Raw genomic sequence first — 18461 nt, forward strand, 5'->3', positions numbered from 1 at the left:
ATCAAATTATGATTAATTATATTAATAAATTATTCTTCAAATCCTAATTCTTAGTATTTACATTTCTATTTTTTAGTAAAATTTATTTAACTAGTATTTGAAAAGTACTTTTTTTATGATTTGAATGTGAAGAGTAACATTTTAGATTTCCTTCCATTTGGACTTTTGAAAATGTTGTAAAGATAAAATTAATACTATTCTTAAAGTAGAGTGTTATTTTGAAAAGGTCAAACTATTTATTTGAATAGAATGTGTAGTATATTTATTAGTAAATCCAGCTTATGATTAATTGCAAGGCTTTGAGTACTCATCTTTATGTAATACTATTAAGTCTTAATGGACTTGGAATTTATCGTCTTAAATGATCTTTAATGGAAGATTATTTTATTATTCTTCTTTGTTTTTTGTTTGATAAATGAGTCTTTATTTGATTCTCATTAGTGTGTAATAAATTATATAGAAGAAATTTATATTCTCTATCAATTAATGATTATTTTATGAGGGAAAATAATACTCCTGCAATAATTATCTTGCATTCATTATTTATTTATTTAATCGGTTCTTCATTACCAGTGGGCTGTACCATCAAAATTTGTCATTTTATGACCAATGACCATTTGCTAAATAATCTATGATTTGGCTAGAGAAGAGAACAGTAGGCTGGTTTTTTTTTAACTTATTTCAAATTTTGATTACAGCTAAAAAAAAATTAACCTAGGCAAACATTCATTGCCGTAGAATGTCATCTTTAAGTAGCACATCTTATTCAAAGTTTGAAAGGAGAAAAAAATATTTATTTTGTGAATAAAGGTTAAAACAGCGCATTAATCATTATTTCGCATTCATGAACTATGATACACATTGTTGAAACCTACAAAAAATTTTGATAAAGTTTTTTTGTAAAGCGACCATATGAAGCTAAAATAAATATTATCATAAAATATTTTAATCTTCCTTTTGAGAAGATGCGCGCTATACGCGGATCTTCAAATTGTCCACCCCTTTTTATATCTTCTTTTGTTCTATACAACAATTTTAGAAAAAAAAACTTATGATACACTTTTTATAGATTACAATAATGTACAACTAATCTATTTGTAACAAATAACTTAAAATGTTAACAAGTGTTTGCCTTTTCCATTATTTGATCGAAATGTGCGGACTAAGGATAACATCGTAGGACAATTCAATTTTGCATACGTAATTTTTATTCCCTATGACAACTTTTACAAAATTTGAAAATCAAACCAGTCTAGTATACAGGGTGTACGATCAAAAATGTCCGAGTCAATTAATAAAATATTGGACCATTAATCAATTTTTGATAAATTCATTAAATTTCAATGAAACTTTGGATTATTGTACATATACTAAATTACTTTTTAAATTCAATAAAAGAGCACCCTGCATCAATCACGGCTTCAACACGGTGTAGGAAACTATGAGAGGCCTTGACCATTTTTAAATTGGTTATGAGTTCCACTCCTTCATTCTTGGCTGCCTTAAGGGATTGAGTTGGAGGTAGAGATGGACGGGATCTGAATTACTCGAATATGCTATAAGTAAACTTATTTCATATAGAAAGATCTGATGATCGAGACCTGAGCCGAGATTTAGAACTTGAACTTCTACGGATCGTAAACATAAAGCGAAGGATTTTCTGGATCTTAATAAGCTTCTAGGATTGCTTAACCAAAATAAGAAGGGTTTTAGATCCGGATGAAAACTTGTACTATCCTAAGAGATCCGAAACACAATCCAGTTTTGGATACTTGAACTTTTAAGTAGTGTATCTTAAAAAAGATTAAAGGGATTTTTCAGATATTAAAAAGATTATACAACATAGTATTGCTAATAAAGATAAGATAGGTTTTGATCCAAATATAAAGTTCTCGGGTACTTTATAGTTAAATTTGTATTATTCGAGAGCCGATATCGAGACAGACTTAGGGACCTCAAACTTGTACGGAACTTAAAAAAATATTTGAGGGATTTTTTGTAGCATAAAAACTTACAATACTGCTTTATAAAGATAAAACGTGTCTTACATCCGGAGCCGTGGAACTCGAATACAGTACAAGAAAATTTATGTTATCCAAAGTCCAAACAGCCTTTGGGAACTTGAGCTTTTACCATTTAAAAGCTGATAGTATTAGTAAATATTTAATTTTAAGTTTAAAAAAGTAAAAAAAAAAACACCTGTTTTTTTAGTTGACAATCCAAGCGAAGCTCCTATCATTATTATTTAATTCTTGAAGACAGAACATCTAAGTATAGAGTAATAACTAGTCCACATCTTCATTAAAGACGGAGAGTAACAATGAGGTGTTATTGTACTGTTATAAGTGTAAGGCATTGTTGTGCTCTGACTATAATGGAGGATCGATATCAGTGTAATTCCGAGTATAAGAGTATATTCTTATTATATAGAGCAGGGATTCTCAAGCTTTTTTAGTCATGTAGCACTTGTATAATATGTATTTAACCCAAATACTCACTTACCAGTACAAAAGCTTCTGAGAATCAGTCATTTTCTTGGTTTTAGGATATTTTTTTTTTTAAAGAAAGAAAAAAATTAATACTTTTTGGAAACATCAAAAAATTAAATTTTTCAGGGAAAAAATCCAAAACCATTCACAAAAAAATAAAAAAATTTCGAAAAAAATTAGAACAAATCCATATATATTCTCAAAAAATTAAAGTAATAGGAAAAAAATTCAAAATCCTCAGCCGGACACAAAAATTAATTTTTTTGTAAACCAATTTCAAAACAGCTGTTCAAAAAAACACCAATTAAATGTTACATTTTTTGGTGAAAAATTTAAAAATCCAAAGCTATTCACGGATAATTAATTTTCAATATTAAATTTTTGAAAAAAAAAATATCAAAAATTAAATTTTTTGAAAAAAAAATATCAAAAATTAAATTTTCTAGTTGAAATGAAATATATATATCACCTGCAGAGACCCTGAGTTATGTATCACTAGTAAAATATTCGTTCAAAATTTCAAGTACCCCTGAGTGCCTCCAAGTACCCGAAGGGCCACTTGTACCCCCATTTGAGAGCCCCTGATATAAAGATATTTGTATTTACTCCATTCATCTCTCAGGTGCTTGCAGCGGATGTTATAAAAAAAATTTGATAGCCAAGCTGATTTTCTCCCAAATATTATTCATATTGTTAGAATTAAACCATTCCTTTTTGGTATCTTTTATTTGTACATAATGGGCTAGACAAGACTTATCCACTATTGACCATAATTAGAGATGAAACCCCGGTGTATGTTTTTTCTCGACCGTTTTTTTTTTTTTGTTGGAGTTGCCAAACTGAAGAATGAGCATTCTTTTCCTATACTCTTATTAATATTATTTCATTCCAGAGGAATGAACTTCCCAACCTACTACATTCAAATGCAAAATACATGAACAAAGAATCAAGTAAATTAATCTAATATTTCATGTCAAATGCAGGTTAAACATCAATTTGCACGCAAAAAGCCCATCTACTTCGTAAATGGTGCAAACAAAGAATCGAAAATAAATTCAATAAATCAAAAAAAAAAAAAAAAAAAAAGCTACAAGACGTTAAAGAGTCAATGATACGTAACAAAAAGAGTAAGTGTTGCTCATTATTATTTGATTTTCAGACTCAATATTAGTTAATAAGTAACTTTCTATAATATAGATGCATAGTTAGAGTCGTAAAAAATATGACCTAAGGGTATGTAAGAAAAAACTTCTTAGCTGTGAGAGGAAGGAAATAAAACCGTCTCCCACTTCGTATCTATGTGTGATCTTCAATTCATCTTACTCTAATAAATAACTCAATCATCATGGTTACTTTTTTGTCCTTAACGCACTAATGACTATTTTACACTAATTATTCTCTCTTAAAGAATAAAGGAATAGTCATGACAGCTTTGTTAAATATAAAATTTACAGCTTAGTTGTCATGGGGCTTTATTAGGTCAGCTAGAAGCAGCTGCAAAAAGGAGGGAAAGGAAATAAACAAGTACCTTAACAAGAATGACTCCAATTTCGATTTTCAAAACTACTCGGAGTAAACTTATAACTCACCCCACCAATTCCTAGATTTACTCTTCTTCTTTCATGCAGGAGTGATTACTTCATACTTATTGTTCTCTCTTCAAGAATAATGATAACAGCTTTGAAAAATAAAAAATTTTTTTGACTTCTAACAAGAAGTGTATCAAATATGTCTGACAATGCAAGATCAAGGCTCAAAGTAAGAATGTTATTTCAACCAACGTAATTTTTCTTGCCGTTTCGTTTGAAGACTCTATTTTTTGGAAGTAAGTCTGCGGTATTTCCCAACTTTTTTAAGCGTAAACTTAACCATTTCGTAAACCGGGGACCTTTTACACAATATTAGACACAATGAGAATGTTACTACAGCTGTCAGATGTCAAAAAGTGGTAGTTTAAAATGCAACCGCTAGATGGGGCACCCGTTATATATGGGGTGGGATGTGTGTTTATTTCCTTTCTCTTATTCTCTTACGGCTGCTTGCAGCTGGTATAATAAAACAGCATGATAGCTAAGCTGCTCTGCTTCTGAACATTATTCAAACCGTCTGGATTACCAAGTTCATTTTCGTTTTCTTACTTTTACATTTAGGCAGGTCGTGTTTAATTAGATCAGTTGAAATAAAAGCAAATCCCACTCCCTATCTAGAAATAATATAAGTAGTAAGTACAACAATCCTGATCCTCAATTTTACAGCGAGTCCAACAATAAATTACACTTTTACCTCCCAAACCAATCCTAAGTGTTACTTTCGGTCCTTCATGAGCACAGACACAAGTGAGTACTTTATATTTAAATATCCACTCTTTAAGAATTAAAAAAATAACGATAACAGCGATTTAAAATGAATTAACACTCTTTTCAGATTGGCAACTAGAAAAATATAGCACACGCGAAAAGATCATATTTTACACAAGTCTAATCTGAATGATAAAAGCTATTGTTTTGTAAACCTTGATATATTTTTTTGGTAGGTTGAGTTTTACAATGCATTTACAAATTCCTTGAGGTCATTTTTCTTTGTTTCCTACGCAAATCATGGGACTATGAATTAATTTATTTTGCACACACGAATGATTACCTTTTGTAGGAAATTATTTGTTGTTGTTTTCACCCCCCCCCGTCTCCCCCCTCGTAAGCTTGTCTACCCCATCCCCATACTTCCATACATTGTTTGATGTTAATAAATTGCTCTTCAAAGTTAGATTGAATCTGTTTCAGACATGGGTAATATGAGGAAAAAATCTTGAATTTGTTTATGTTTTAAGTATAATTATATATTCGTACAACCCCCTCGTCATAGCGTTACCTCACTTCTTATATACAAAAAAAAATTACATTGTGTTTTGTTGTCAGGTCCTTCCCCCTTATACCAGAGTTGTTGTGTATTTTAAACAACTTATTTTTATAATTCGACATAATTTGTTACAAATGATTAACGTTTAAGATTCATTCAGAGAGTGAGTAGATAATCACGTGATAAAGATTTTTAATAGAATATTTTAGTGTTTATTTGTTGTCCTTGCTAAATTAGGAATGTATCGATTCTACGACTTTTAACGTACGGTCCCATCAAATATATCCATTTATGTATATTACTTAATAGAAGTCTTTAGACTGTTTATTATAACTTTTTTTTTTTTTTCATAAAGCAAATCATTAAAAATGCAGTATTTTTTGTTAAAAATAAAACTCATAAATAGAATTGTTCTAACCCAAATTTTAAATGAGACCAACTTTTTTTTTATGATTAATCTAGAGCAACTTTTTCTTTGAGAGAGTTCCAAACACAAATTCTCTAATGGACCGAATTAGTTCGGTACACTAGTAGGCTCGAACATTTCAAAAAATCAATTTTGTGATTTCTTTCTCTCGTACAACATAATATTCTCATGACAAGTACCGAAAAATAGAAACATTTTAGTAGTAGACCTTAAGATGAAAAAATAAATACATTTGTATGTCAGAATAATCGACTATCTGTCAATTCAATCTTTGGAGGGGTTTTTAAATGTTCCATTAAATATTCTCTTCACACGTTACCTGAAATCAAAAGAAAAAAAAAAGACAATTAATAACAGATGGACATTTTATTAGAAGGCTTGCGTAGTACTAATATCGCAACCTTTCATATGTTTTAACAAATTCAAAATATAGATTTGGAGAGAAAATCTTCAAACCTTAGGATACACCACAAAAAAGATAAATATGTGACATGTGTCCAATCAACAAAAAAGCAAGCTAGAATGATTTTTCTCACAATTAAGTGTGTACCATTTACTCATGAACTACTTTGCATGCATGTCAGTGTGCGTCGGCATATCATTTAAGATATATAATAACAGTGAAATAAAAAATTAATATTTGGTCATGCAACTCAAAAACAAGCAAGAATGATTTCTTTCATCTAAGCCTGGATTGCATTTGTATTCTTCAATAATCATCTATTTCTACCAACCAATTATTTTTATTAACCATTTGGGTGTCTGGTAAGTTGGACTTAATACACCTGAAGTTAATCTTCACAAAAAAGAATAAAGAAATAATATTGGAAAATATCTATATAAGGCCAATGTAAGTCAATTAAATCTCTTGAAGGTATCTGAACTATTGTTTAAATTATTGCTTATTTTAACTCATCCCACAAGTATTAGCACGAAGTTTCTATAAATGACCCTAATATATTAATAAACTATTAGGGTGGGTTAAGGCTGGCACGGTACACGAAGCCCACAGTTCGGTACAAACCGCGGTACAACATTCACAAATCGCGGTTCAGTACGGTAGAATAGTAAATCTGAGTGTGTGTGTTTTTTTAAATAGAATTAATAAAGTTTTTCAATTTCTTTTGATATTTTATCCTGGATATTTTGTTTTCCGTATAAATGAATCATTCCAAAAGATATATAAAAAACAAAGATAGATATAAAATATACACAGGTTATATAAAACTATTATTCAAAAATTTATATATATTTTTTAATAATAAGATGAGTTTGTCTCCATTTTCCTGTAATAACCCAGAACGTAAGCAGTCACAATATATCCAGCTGCCAAAAAAAATATTTCGCTTGATACGGATGAACTTGTAGTTACGAGGTATCGTGAAGCTAACATGGAAACATTGTGGAAATTTTTCAAATGATCCCTTCGCTGTACAACTAGTTTTTCATCAATTGGAATGTATTTTATTTTTTTTTTCATTTTTAAGTCATTATCTTATGAACAAATAAAAGTATAAAAGTACATATGCTGATGGATTCAAATCTTACCTCACTTTCTAAATCTGTTAATTATAAAAAACGCTAAGATTCTATATTATCCAAATAAATAACTTGTAATTATATAAATACGTAACGAACCGAATCACGGTTCAACAGCGTAGAGTGCCACCCCTAAGCTGTGTGAATATATGAAGTAAAATATTTGGAGAAAATCCCCTAAGCTGTGTGAATATATGAAGTAAAATCTTGTAGTATTTTGGGGTATTGCGCAGATGATCTCAAAGTATCATTTTTAATCACTTTTCCTTCCCTTTGTAAATTATATATTGTGCATTCTATTAAAAAAAGCCTCCCATTCAGGGTTTGTTGTTAATCATGAAGTAACATTCAGTATTTAGTTAATATTACTTTAAATAGCTTTTAAAGACAACAAATTTGGAAAATTTACAAAAACAACTTTTCAGTTTGTCTACTAAAAAAAGTATTGCCCTCGTCTAAAGCTATATTTTTACAACACTAATTACCTTATTACCTTTGTAGTCTGCATGTCCCAACTTTCAAAGAAATTATGTGGTGAAGGAAGTAAAGGAGAGGTAATAATAATAAAAGGCTCTCCTTATGCAAAAATAAAGCCGCAATACTGTTTTTAACTAAAGGTATAATTTAGGTTTATGACCCTATGCAAAAATATGTAGATATACTTCACAAAGCGTTTACCTCTATTAAAACTTTAATATAATTATTTATATATGAGTGTTTACATATTATTATGAATACTAATAAAGATATTAACTTGTTTCCAACACACACAATAATATACATAAAAAAACAGCATTGGAGTACAGGGTGTATAGGGGCGTCTCTAGGATTATAATTGGGGTGGGTCTTAATTTTGAGATTTTTTTCTTTCAAAAAAAATCAAAAATTAAAATTATTACGGAAAAAATTTAAAAATTTAATTTTATATATTTAATTTTTCGAAAAAAAAATCAATAGTTCACAATTATTTTACAAAATGTTAAATTTTTTGGAAAAAAATTCAAAAATTCAAAAAATGTTAATTTTTTTATAAACAAATTCTAAAACTCGTAACTTCTATCCAAAAAATAAATTTTTGGAAAAAAATTTCTAATATTAAGTTTTTCGAAAAAAATTTCAAAAATCCATAGCTATTCGCAGAATATAACTTTTTTTTTTAATTAAGTTAAATTTATGAAAAAAAATATAATTTAATTTTATGAAAAAAAATTAAATTGAATTTCAATTATTAAATGTTTGGAAAAAAAAAATTCTAGGAAAAAGTATAAATTTATTCATTTGAGTGGGGCTACAGCCTACAGCCCACCCCTGTGTACACCCTTGGTGTAGTCTTGTAATTAGTAAATTCCAATTCACAAATGTGAACACATTTCAAGGCTTGAAAATGCGTTAGAAACTGCTGAATATAAAAGTTAGTTCACACATCACTCACGCGATAAAATTGAGCTCAGAAAGGGACGTTCAGATAAAGATATCTACCCATCTCTGGGCGGAAATAACTGCCAGAGAAATTGATGACAGGTTCAAGAATAGAATCTACCTTGTCAAGAAGCAGCGAGAATAAAGATGAAGCTTAACATCAACAAGCGAGCTGAAAAGATTCACAGGAAGCATCACCGATTGGACTAACCAGGAGTCACTTCCTTGACTTATTGCTCCTAATTTCCTACAACCAGGCCATCCAGTCCCCTTCTTTAGAGAAATTGGTTCAATGGAAAAGAAAAAAAAAAAAAAAAATCATGAATAAAAAAATATATAAATATTTATAACCAAGTTTGTTGGTTGCATATGTAGTGCTGGAAGAACCTTAATATGGAAGAAGAAGCAATGAGCCAAAGAATAATTCACTCAAACCCCTTTACTATATGGTCACAAAAGTAGTTTCGTTATAGGTTGGCAACTTCCTCGATATACACCAGCAAGTCGAACAAAATGGACCGTAGATGATTTTTCTACACATAAGCAGTAAAATCATCTTTCCATATATTTCATTTTTGTGATCAACTGATACCTCTATTATCTATGTTGGAGAGTATCGTTAACCATAGGTTCGGGAAAAGTCTCCAGGTGTAGTATTAGCTCATTGCTCTTCAATGATAAGAGAATATTACTTTAAAGTGAAGACGATAATAGCAAAGATGCTCAAGACGATAATAGCAAAGACTCTCACGATAATTTATACATGCAGATCAAAAAGGGCTCCTCTTACTGAAGGCTTAAACACAACAATTTTCAGATATGGACTCAATTGACTTTTAAACTGTTACACATTTTATGTTTTTATTTTATAAAAACAGGAGTAGGGATCAGGAAAAGGGTTGAAGTGAAAGCCATGAAGGAGGCCATTCAAGCCAATTCGCACCTCGAAGTCTACAGTGTCCACGATGGCCAAGAGGGAGAGAGGTAGTCACTTGTGATGAAAGACAGGCCTTTGATCACACCCAGTATGAAAATAGAGCTTCTCCATCGATATAAAGGACTTATAAACAGCTCAACATGTCCATTTTTAACCTCAACCAATCTGTTATATTTAGATGTATATGTTATTGAAATTATTAGGGAAAAATATCCTAATATCCATGCAACACCCGCTATGCAATAAAATATAAACAAATAATTGCCTGACTTCATCCATTTCAATTCATATATATATATGTATGCAAGTCATTTTAAAATGAAATGTTATTTGAGATATGCTACACAATACATACATAAGTATATATTTATGTACCTTATTGACGTGTCAACTTCAAAACAGACTGGAATATTTTTCGTGAAAATCCACCAATAAGCTTAAATAAAAAATGGATTAAGTTAATTATTTATATATTTTTTCAATTTTCTTATTCCTTATGGGGAAAGCGTACTTTATACAAAACCCTTGGGATATCTCCAAATACCAACGCTGTGCGGCCATTATTCTGTGCCTCGGTTCTGGGATCATGCCCAAGGACGCAAATAACTCAATTGGAAATTATGCTAGGGAGATTAAATTGTTGTTAACCTATCCGGTGTCATCCTAGAATTGTAAATTGCTGCACTTTGTCCAAATCGGGTAATTGGAACCGGATTTATTCCAAAAAAAAATACATATATTTAAGACCGTTATATCTTACGTCAAGAAAATGTGTTCTCCTACCTTATCTGAACCCCTTGGACTACTATGTGTGGGTCGTTTGGAAAGATAGTCCAAAAAACGAGCACATAATACTGTTGACTACTTACAGGCTTCCATTCCCGAGACAGTTGCTAACATGGACAAGGAATTCTTCATCAAAGCATGTGCCAGGTTCAGGAGACTGTGGTTGAAGCTGTAGGACGTTTGTTTGAGTGATTTACTTCACCCCGTCATGTGAGGGCAAAAGATATCAACCCTATTGACTATGGTATCTATGGACCATTGTCGGAAAGGTTGGACGGGTCCCCTACCAAACTGTAAATTCCCTGAAGGATGCTGTGGATCTGAAGGAGAGACTATGTCCAAGTACTTTGTCCAGAGTACGTCCAGCTCTGGCATCAGGAGGAGTTGGGAATTGTGTTTAGAGGCCAATGGTGACCCTTTAAAAAAATAAGATCTAAAAACCCTTTGTATACATTAAATTTCAACATATTTTCTTTATAGAAAATATGAGTTATGTAAGCAAACACCCCCAAAACTTATTTTGTAACATTTCGGGTGAACCACACTGTATATGTATGTAAATTAACGCTATTTTAAAATAGGACAAGTAATTTGAAATATGCAAAACAGTTCATATTTATGAACAAATACATACCTCTTAATTAGTTATATCAACTTTAATAACGAACATAAATATTCATACGAAAGCCTAATCGGCAAAACATAGCATGCAAGTAAAAAAGTTTGCAAAATGACTCAAAAGTTGAAAACATATTTGCTTTGTTAGTTCTTGTGATCGATTTTATTTCATTTTGTATCCGTATATATATATATTTATATTTTAAATAAGGATGAGATGATGTAATATTATTTTTTTGAATTAGTCATATCATTGTTTATAATACAACAAACTGACATATTTATCCTGTAATTCCATAGCGAAAAGTGCCCACAACAAACAATGTAATTAAACCCGTTGTTGCAAGGTGGTGATGGACTACTTTAACATTTTGCAATACGTTACAATATAATTCAGGGCGTGAATATCCAATGAGTGCTTGCATGCACCAGCAATTTGATTATGATGCAGCTGTTGGATGCTATCTCTTTTTTGTCTACAGAAACGTTTTTGTATCAGCAGACTTAAGCGAAGTTTTGGCCACCATGACGAAAGAAGATTGAATTCACAGAGGAGGAACAAATCTTCCCCGTCACAAAGATTTTTGTCCACAAAAAAAAATTAAATTGTGCTATCTTGGATCTAGCAAACAGATGGAGATCAGCCTTGTGCCTGGCAACAAAGACTCATGACCTTGCCATGTCTCAGACAGGTTGCTAAAGTGGCTGAATGAGCACAGCTATGACTTCGTAGGGAAGGAAATATGGCCCCAGCAGTCCTAATCTGAATCTAATGGCTTATTTTGTATGGAGTTTTGTTGAATCTAAAACAAATCGAACATCTCATACCATTCAGGACTCTTGGATTGCCTACATCAACGAAACAACAACTAACATACCAAGGAACTATCTATTCAACCGTTTTTCCTCCTTCTGGGCTCGGATCCAGGCTGTGATTGATGCTGGAGAGAGATATATTAAATTTTTTAACAATTATGAGTACAGTTCAAGCAAAATTTCAATTCAATCTACCGAAAAATGTGGCCTCAGTTATAGTTTAAATATTTTATATGTTAGTCGGGTAATTCTGAAATGTGGTGCGGCAACATAAAACAATCTTGAACAAAAATAAGAAGAGTAGATAATTCGAATGTACATATATATTTTTACTTCCTGTAAACATGGATCCCAACATTTCATATGCATATTTGAGTGGATTATATACTTTACACACTCAAATGATTGGGATGAGTGAATATGGCCAATAATTTTAGCTATGTTTTAAAGAATTTTCAGCCGCTTCCGATTATTTATTTGTATTATTTCTAAAGGAATTACATTAACAAATAACAAAGTGATTTGTTTTTTATATGTTTCACTTTTGATTAATTAGGGCTTGACGAGAAAAGACGTAAATATATCAATCATAATTATAATTATAGTGATCTGTAAATAATTTAAAACTAACACGATTTAAAAGTTAGTTCCTCTCTGAGCTCAGGAGTCTATTTATTCCTGGTTGGTTAATATATATTACTTGCACTTCCGGAATGGACTTACATTTTTAATGGATGGACCTGATTTTTGACAGGGAGGTCTTTTGTTATTGCATCTATTATTTGCTGAAACGTAAAAAGAAAAAATCATTTTATCCGAGGCCCCTACAGTTCCTTGTCTTAAACAAGTATTCACTTGACTGTTATTGGATGACCATTTGAAATACCAAAATTATAATTTTTTCCATGCATCATAATGAATATAGTTTAGTAAGCAGAGGTATTGATGGAATCAGTATTACTGAGCCGATCCTGCTACTTAACAAACACCGATTCTTGAATATTCCGGCAGCGATACATCGGTAGACCCTTAGTTGAAAGCATTCAATTAATTTAATATAATTTTATTTGCTCCGATATGGGCCCCTTCCACCTTAGAATCCTGCCTTTTCCATTTTTTTGGTGTAACAAAACCAATACAAATCAATTTCAGCTTGCGTCACACCCTAAGGCTTAATAATACGAATTTGTTCATGGAAATAGACAAATATTCGTATAAAAATAAAAAAATTCTGAGACAAATCATTCCAGTTTGCTTTTGTGTTGAAGAGCCACACATATGATTGCACATGACTTATGAACTATTTGCTTATTATTAATGTTGCATATTCGTTAGAGATAATTGATTTATTATCTGTCTAAGGCTTATTGAGTTGAATAATTTAATCGGTACATATATATATATACACCTATAATGTAGTAGATGATTAGAGATAGCACGGATCCAAATTTTCTCGGATCCGGGTTGGTTCGGATCTATATATCTAAATATTCCGGTAAATTTCAGGCAGAAAAACTTTCGGATCTATAACCGAGTACTCATTACTCATACTGCAACAATAAATAACCCAATGATGTTATAATTATTAGTTAGAAATATTGTAATAATAACATTGGACACGACGTCATTCCCTTGATTATATCTCGTAACCTCTCATCTCAAAAAAAAAAAAAAAAACACACACGCACACAGAAGAAGCCCCAAATTCAACTTTGGTAATCGGGCAATGACTCCACCTTTGGAAGGATTATTGAATAGGAGTTGATACTTGCTCACAGCTAAATAAAAACTAATAATTCATATCCAACCAATCAATTTGAAGAACACTGATTCAAGGAGAAGAAAAAAAAAACTTTGTTAGTTGATAACCAAATAAAGTGTACATTTCTTTGTTTGGGAGCACAGCCTCACATTGCAAACACATGAATATACTGTGTATTTATCAGCTGTAGTTTTTTACTTCTTCTCTCCAGATCAGCATTTTGATCGTTCATTAGTAGAATTATAATTAGTTCCTTTTAAACTGCGAACAATTATCAAGAATTATTGTTTCATAGACTTACTACCAACAGATGTTTGACCTTTTTCCCGTTTCTTTTAGGTGAGAAAGTAGCGTGATACAATAGAGATAACAATGTGTGAGAGACCACTGTGTAGAATAAACATGCAAGGCAACCGTTCAGCAACTCGAATCACTAATCATGATAAATAAAAACTATGTTCGATATAAGTAAAATCTTTTTTTTAAATAACTAGGATTCCGTATTCAGTAAATCCCTCGGATCTTTGTTATGACCTGTAAAAGTTTCAGGTACCTGAAACGGGCTCGGATCTTTTTGTAATTCAAGTTTACTTATACCGGACCCGGATCACAGTCCAAGACTCATCCTATCTCTATACAAGGAGGGTTAATAAATTCACTAACAGTATTTTAAATTTATTTATTTGTGTTTATCCCTTCATTTTATAAAGTTATTCTGCCAATAAGTTGTTTCAAGGTTAAAATGATAGATAAAACAAAATTTATGAATTATATTATAAGGAAAATATATTTTTTCCCCTTTATTATAATTCTTTATAGATGCTTTCTAAAAACAAGTATGCAGGAGGCACTAAGCACCTATATAAGTCTTTTCAATTTTCTTACTCATTCTAAAAAATAAAATAAAAGACAACGAAGTAAATAAATTAAAATAAATAATACCTTAAAAAAATTTACGCTTATTTAAATTCATTTTCCGTGTAATGAGATAAAAGTTTTTTAACCTCTTGATTCTTCTTTTATAATAATAATAAAAAAAAATACAATATATACTTAAAAGAACAGTCGATGAACAATAAAGTCATAATTTTGAAAGGATATCACAAAAGGATTAAAAATTTGGTAGGAAATATATATATATACCGGGGAGTACACAAGATTATATTTTTTTTTTTTTTTGGGGTGGTGGGGGTTTTGTTTTTTTGAATTTTTTTTTCAAAAAATTCAAAAATTAATTTTTGGAAGTTTCTTTTATAAATTCACAGCTGTTAAAAAAAATTTCGAAATTTAATTTAACATTAAATTTAAAAAAAAAATTAATAGTTATTTTCGGAAGATTGAATTTTTCAAAAAAAATCTAATGAATAAGTTTCAAAAATTAAATTTTCGGAAAAAAATCAAAAATCCATAGTTGTTACTAAAAATTAAATTTCAATTTTAATTTTTTGGAGACAATTCTTTTAAATCTATAGATATTTATAGAAAAATAAATTCTTTGGAAAAATTGGGAAAAAAATTCAAAAATTAAATTTTCTAGTACACGGCAAAAATGATGTAATTTTTTTTGGGGGGAGGGGGCCGGGACTACAGTTTCTAGAAGAATCACTTGATATACACCTATACATATATATATAGTTGTAAAAGATATGACCTGAGACGAGGGTGATAATTTTTGTAGTTGTACTATAAAAAGGACAGATCTGGGTCCTTTAAACGTAATATTTGAGTAAATTTAGGTACCCAAACTTTTGTATCCATTGTCCAAAATTAAAATTAGACGGTTAATAATTTTATAAGTATTTTACCAGATGTTAGGATCCGGATTAAAGTTACATTTTTACTGCTAACTCCCACCGAAACAATAAATAACCTAATGTTATTAATATTAAAAATTAATTACTACTTATTATTTGAATGATTGTTATAATAGCATGGGAATAACTGTTTGTATAGATATCGTTCAAACCAATAATCAAGATTAATAGAGATGCTAGGTTTGATATAGATAATATCTTTTTTATAATAGGGATTAAACCTCAATTTACACCGTATGGGGGATAGCACGAACTCTTTCTCTTCCCCATCTCAACCACAATCGAATGGACAAGATGAGAGGGGGGATCTTATGTTGAAAGAAATGATTCAGAAGAATCGCGGCATACCCTTAGAAGAACTCCTATTGCCATATCGTTCTACACCTTTGGCTGGAAGAAAGTTACGTGCCCTACCTTTGTTCGCTCTTCCTCTCTGGACAACACTAAATTGCACTTAGTACCCATCCCACAAACTTTATTTTTATGAGCCCAGTTTGAGAAAGCTTATTTGTGATATGGATGTTGTGTCCCGAAATTTTAAGAAAACTAAATGGATCCAAGGAAAAACTGCAACAAAAAATTCATTTTGGTCAGTGAAGATTGGCAACGTTGTGACGAAAAGAAAAATCAATCAATTTCGTCCTCGTCTGCGTGGTACTGTGGTGTCTTGTCAGTCCTTTTTATATATTAATTATCATTGTATACCTTTAAATATTTTATCTATTCAAGTTTATACATTTTCATATTGTCACACCCTTTTTACCCGTTGGTCATGTCACTTCCCTGTATTTTACCTACCTCTGATGCATTTTAGTCGTGGATTAAAGTACATCCATATAATATGCTCTTTTTGAACTATACTTCGTACGGAGTCACCTCTTTTATATTCCTTTTAGACGTTGGATCGGTGACAAGAATGAATATTAATATATTGATGGTATCTTTAGGTAAGAACAGAGCATCAACAAGTATTAAGCTGATGGAAAATGTAGAGTAGCACTGAGGATTGGTTAGTGAGTTATAAAGTTATATAAGTCCTTGATGGACTAACTCAAAGTAGAATTAAGAATCAATATAGTAGGCCTTCCTGTCCAGATCTTTACTAAATAAGAAATGGGTTTTGTGTGTATGCCCGTCCTCACACGGCAGCTTGAAGCTGTGCTAATTAAAATCTATAACAGAAAAGTGTCTTTAAATTGTCAGGTTGACCAGGTAAATTTTCGGGTTATTAACTACCAGCATTTTATATTATTTCAATCTCAGTTAATAAAGGAAATCTATATATTTTTTTAATATCCACGTTAAGGATGCATGGCCGGGATAGCCACCTCCCCCTAAAGCCATGAAAATCCCAATTAAATAAAGCCACTTCACGTCGATAGTATTTCACGATAGGTCACTCTAAAGAGACACCGACATTAGATAACGACTTCAGGGAGTGCAAAAGACTGGGGAAAGCGATGGGAGTCCATGCGGAGGGTATTCAAAAAAAATAATATTAGGAGAGCACCAACCCAGAACGAACTACTTTTTGCCAAACAGCAAAAATGTGACTTTGTACATAACATTCAAAGGAGTGGCAAAGTTCCAGACGATGGTGGCGAAGAGAGTATCATTGGGATGCTATATCTTAAGATAAATTGCCCAGGTCGCCATAAGTGAATTTATGTTTAAAGAAGTCCTTTGCCAGAGAAAGTATTGAGATTCATGGAGTGTTTATTTTTGGAGAAATTATTTCACTAATTAATCCTTCGGAACAATTTTTAGAAATCAACGAAACCTCGATTCTATAAATTGTTTGTGCAAATATTTTATTATTCCTAGTGTGGTTTTTATATATCTTACCTGACTTTAACTAATTTTTAGCGTGTGTTCGTTATGGATATATTTTTCTCTAATAAAATCATATTTATTACAATAATAATTTGTAAGAGCAAAACAATACTCAAAAAAAAAAAAGTAATTAAAAATAACAGCTTCAATAAAGAGTAAGTTTTGTTTTTTATTATGCATAGTTTTCCATAGTCACAACCTTATACTATCCAGGGCATCACAAAGCATCTGCCCATAAAGGAATTAGTATCTGTTGTACTCTGCACAGTCTGCGTGATGCATCTTCCACCATTCTTACGTTCTTTAGATCCTCCCTTATCGAAATATGTCCTATAATGAAGCAATTTATAACTATGATAAATGCATTGTGTCCTCTATCCATTCCCGTTTCCATGTCTTACTTATGTATTAACTAATCTAAAATAATAAACTAAAGTTTTGGAAACTTCTACATTATTAGAGTAAAGTTTGTTTGTTTGGGGTTTAACCGGGTTTTTTAATGTTCCAAAACTGTTACCCTGGTCACTTAATTCTTGACAAGGGAACATTAACGTATAAAGTAATCACTAGTGTTCGTAAAAGGTGAAAATTAACAATGAAGGTTTACTCGGGCATTATAAGTGCAAGTCCTTGTTGGACTTAAAGTAGAAATGAGGATCACCATTGGAGAAATTCCATTCTTTATTTCTTTGCAGGGGCATTCCACGTCAAGTGTACAATACTTTTTTGCAATTTATGGCATGATCATCATTTTTTTTGATGATTTTTCGTCAGCTGGCTTTTCGATATGAAATAATAAAGTTTGTGAAATATTACTGTTGTTTGACTCGCCAAGATCGTTCTAGGACCGTTCAAAGTTGGCCCTAATATATTGGACCAGTGTTGTTTTTTGTTTTGTTTTTTAATTACGTCAAAAGATGAATAGAATTCCTATTGAAATGTAGAATTAATGATCGACATCTGAGTAATTCCAGCCTATATGTCCTTGCTATATACAGAGAGGGGTATGTGTTTATTTTCTTTTTCTCGCAGCTGCTTACAGCTGATCTAATAAACATCATGACAGCTAAACTGTTTTTCTTTCAAGTATTCTTCAAATTGTCAAGATGACCACGTTAGTCTTGCATAACTTTTTAACATATTTTTTACAACTATAGTTATATCC

General features: G+C 31.1%; 1 protein-coding gene across 2 annotated transcripts in view; it reads right to left on the minus strand.

Annotated features, from left to right (window-relative positions):
- LOC121125775 (discoidin domain-containing receptor tyrosine kinase B) overlaps positions 1-18461 on the minus strand; it is a 222425-nt gene that overhangs the window by 167412 nt on the left and 36552 nt on the right. The window contains exon 2 of one of the 2 annotated variants that reach the window (XM_071891774.1): positions 6003-6091. The exons of the other annotated variant lie outside the window; for it this stretch is intronic. The gene's annotated coding sequence lies outside the window, so the exon portion shown is untranslated. The remainder of the gene's footprint in view (positions 1-6002; positions 6092-18461) is intronic. 2 annotated transcript variants of the gene reach the window in all.

This window comes from Lepeophtheirus salmonis, chromosome 11 (genome assembly GCF_016086655.4).
Source record: "Lepeophtheirus salmonis chromosome 11, UVic_Lsal_1.4, whole genome shotgun sequence".
Classification (NCBI taxonomy): Eukaryota; Metazoa; Arthropoda; class Copepoda; order Siphonostomatoida; family Caligidae; genus Lepeophtheirus; species Lepeophtheirus salmonis.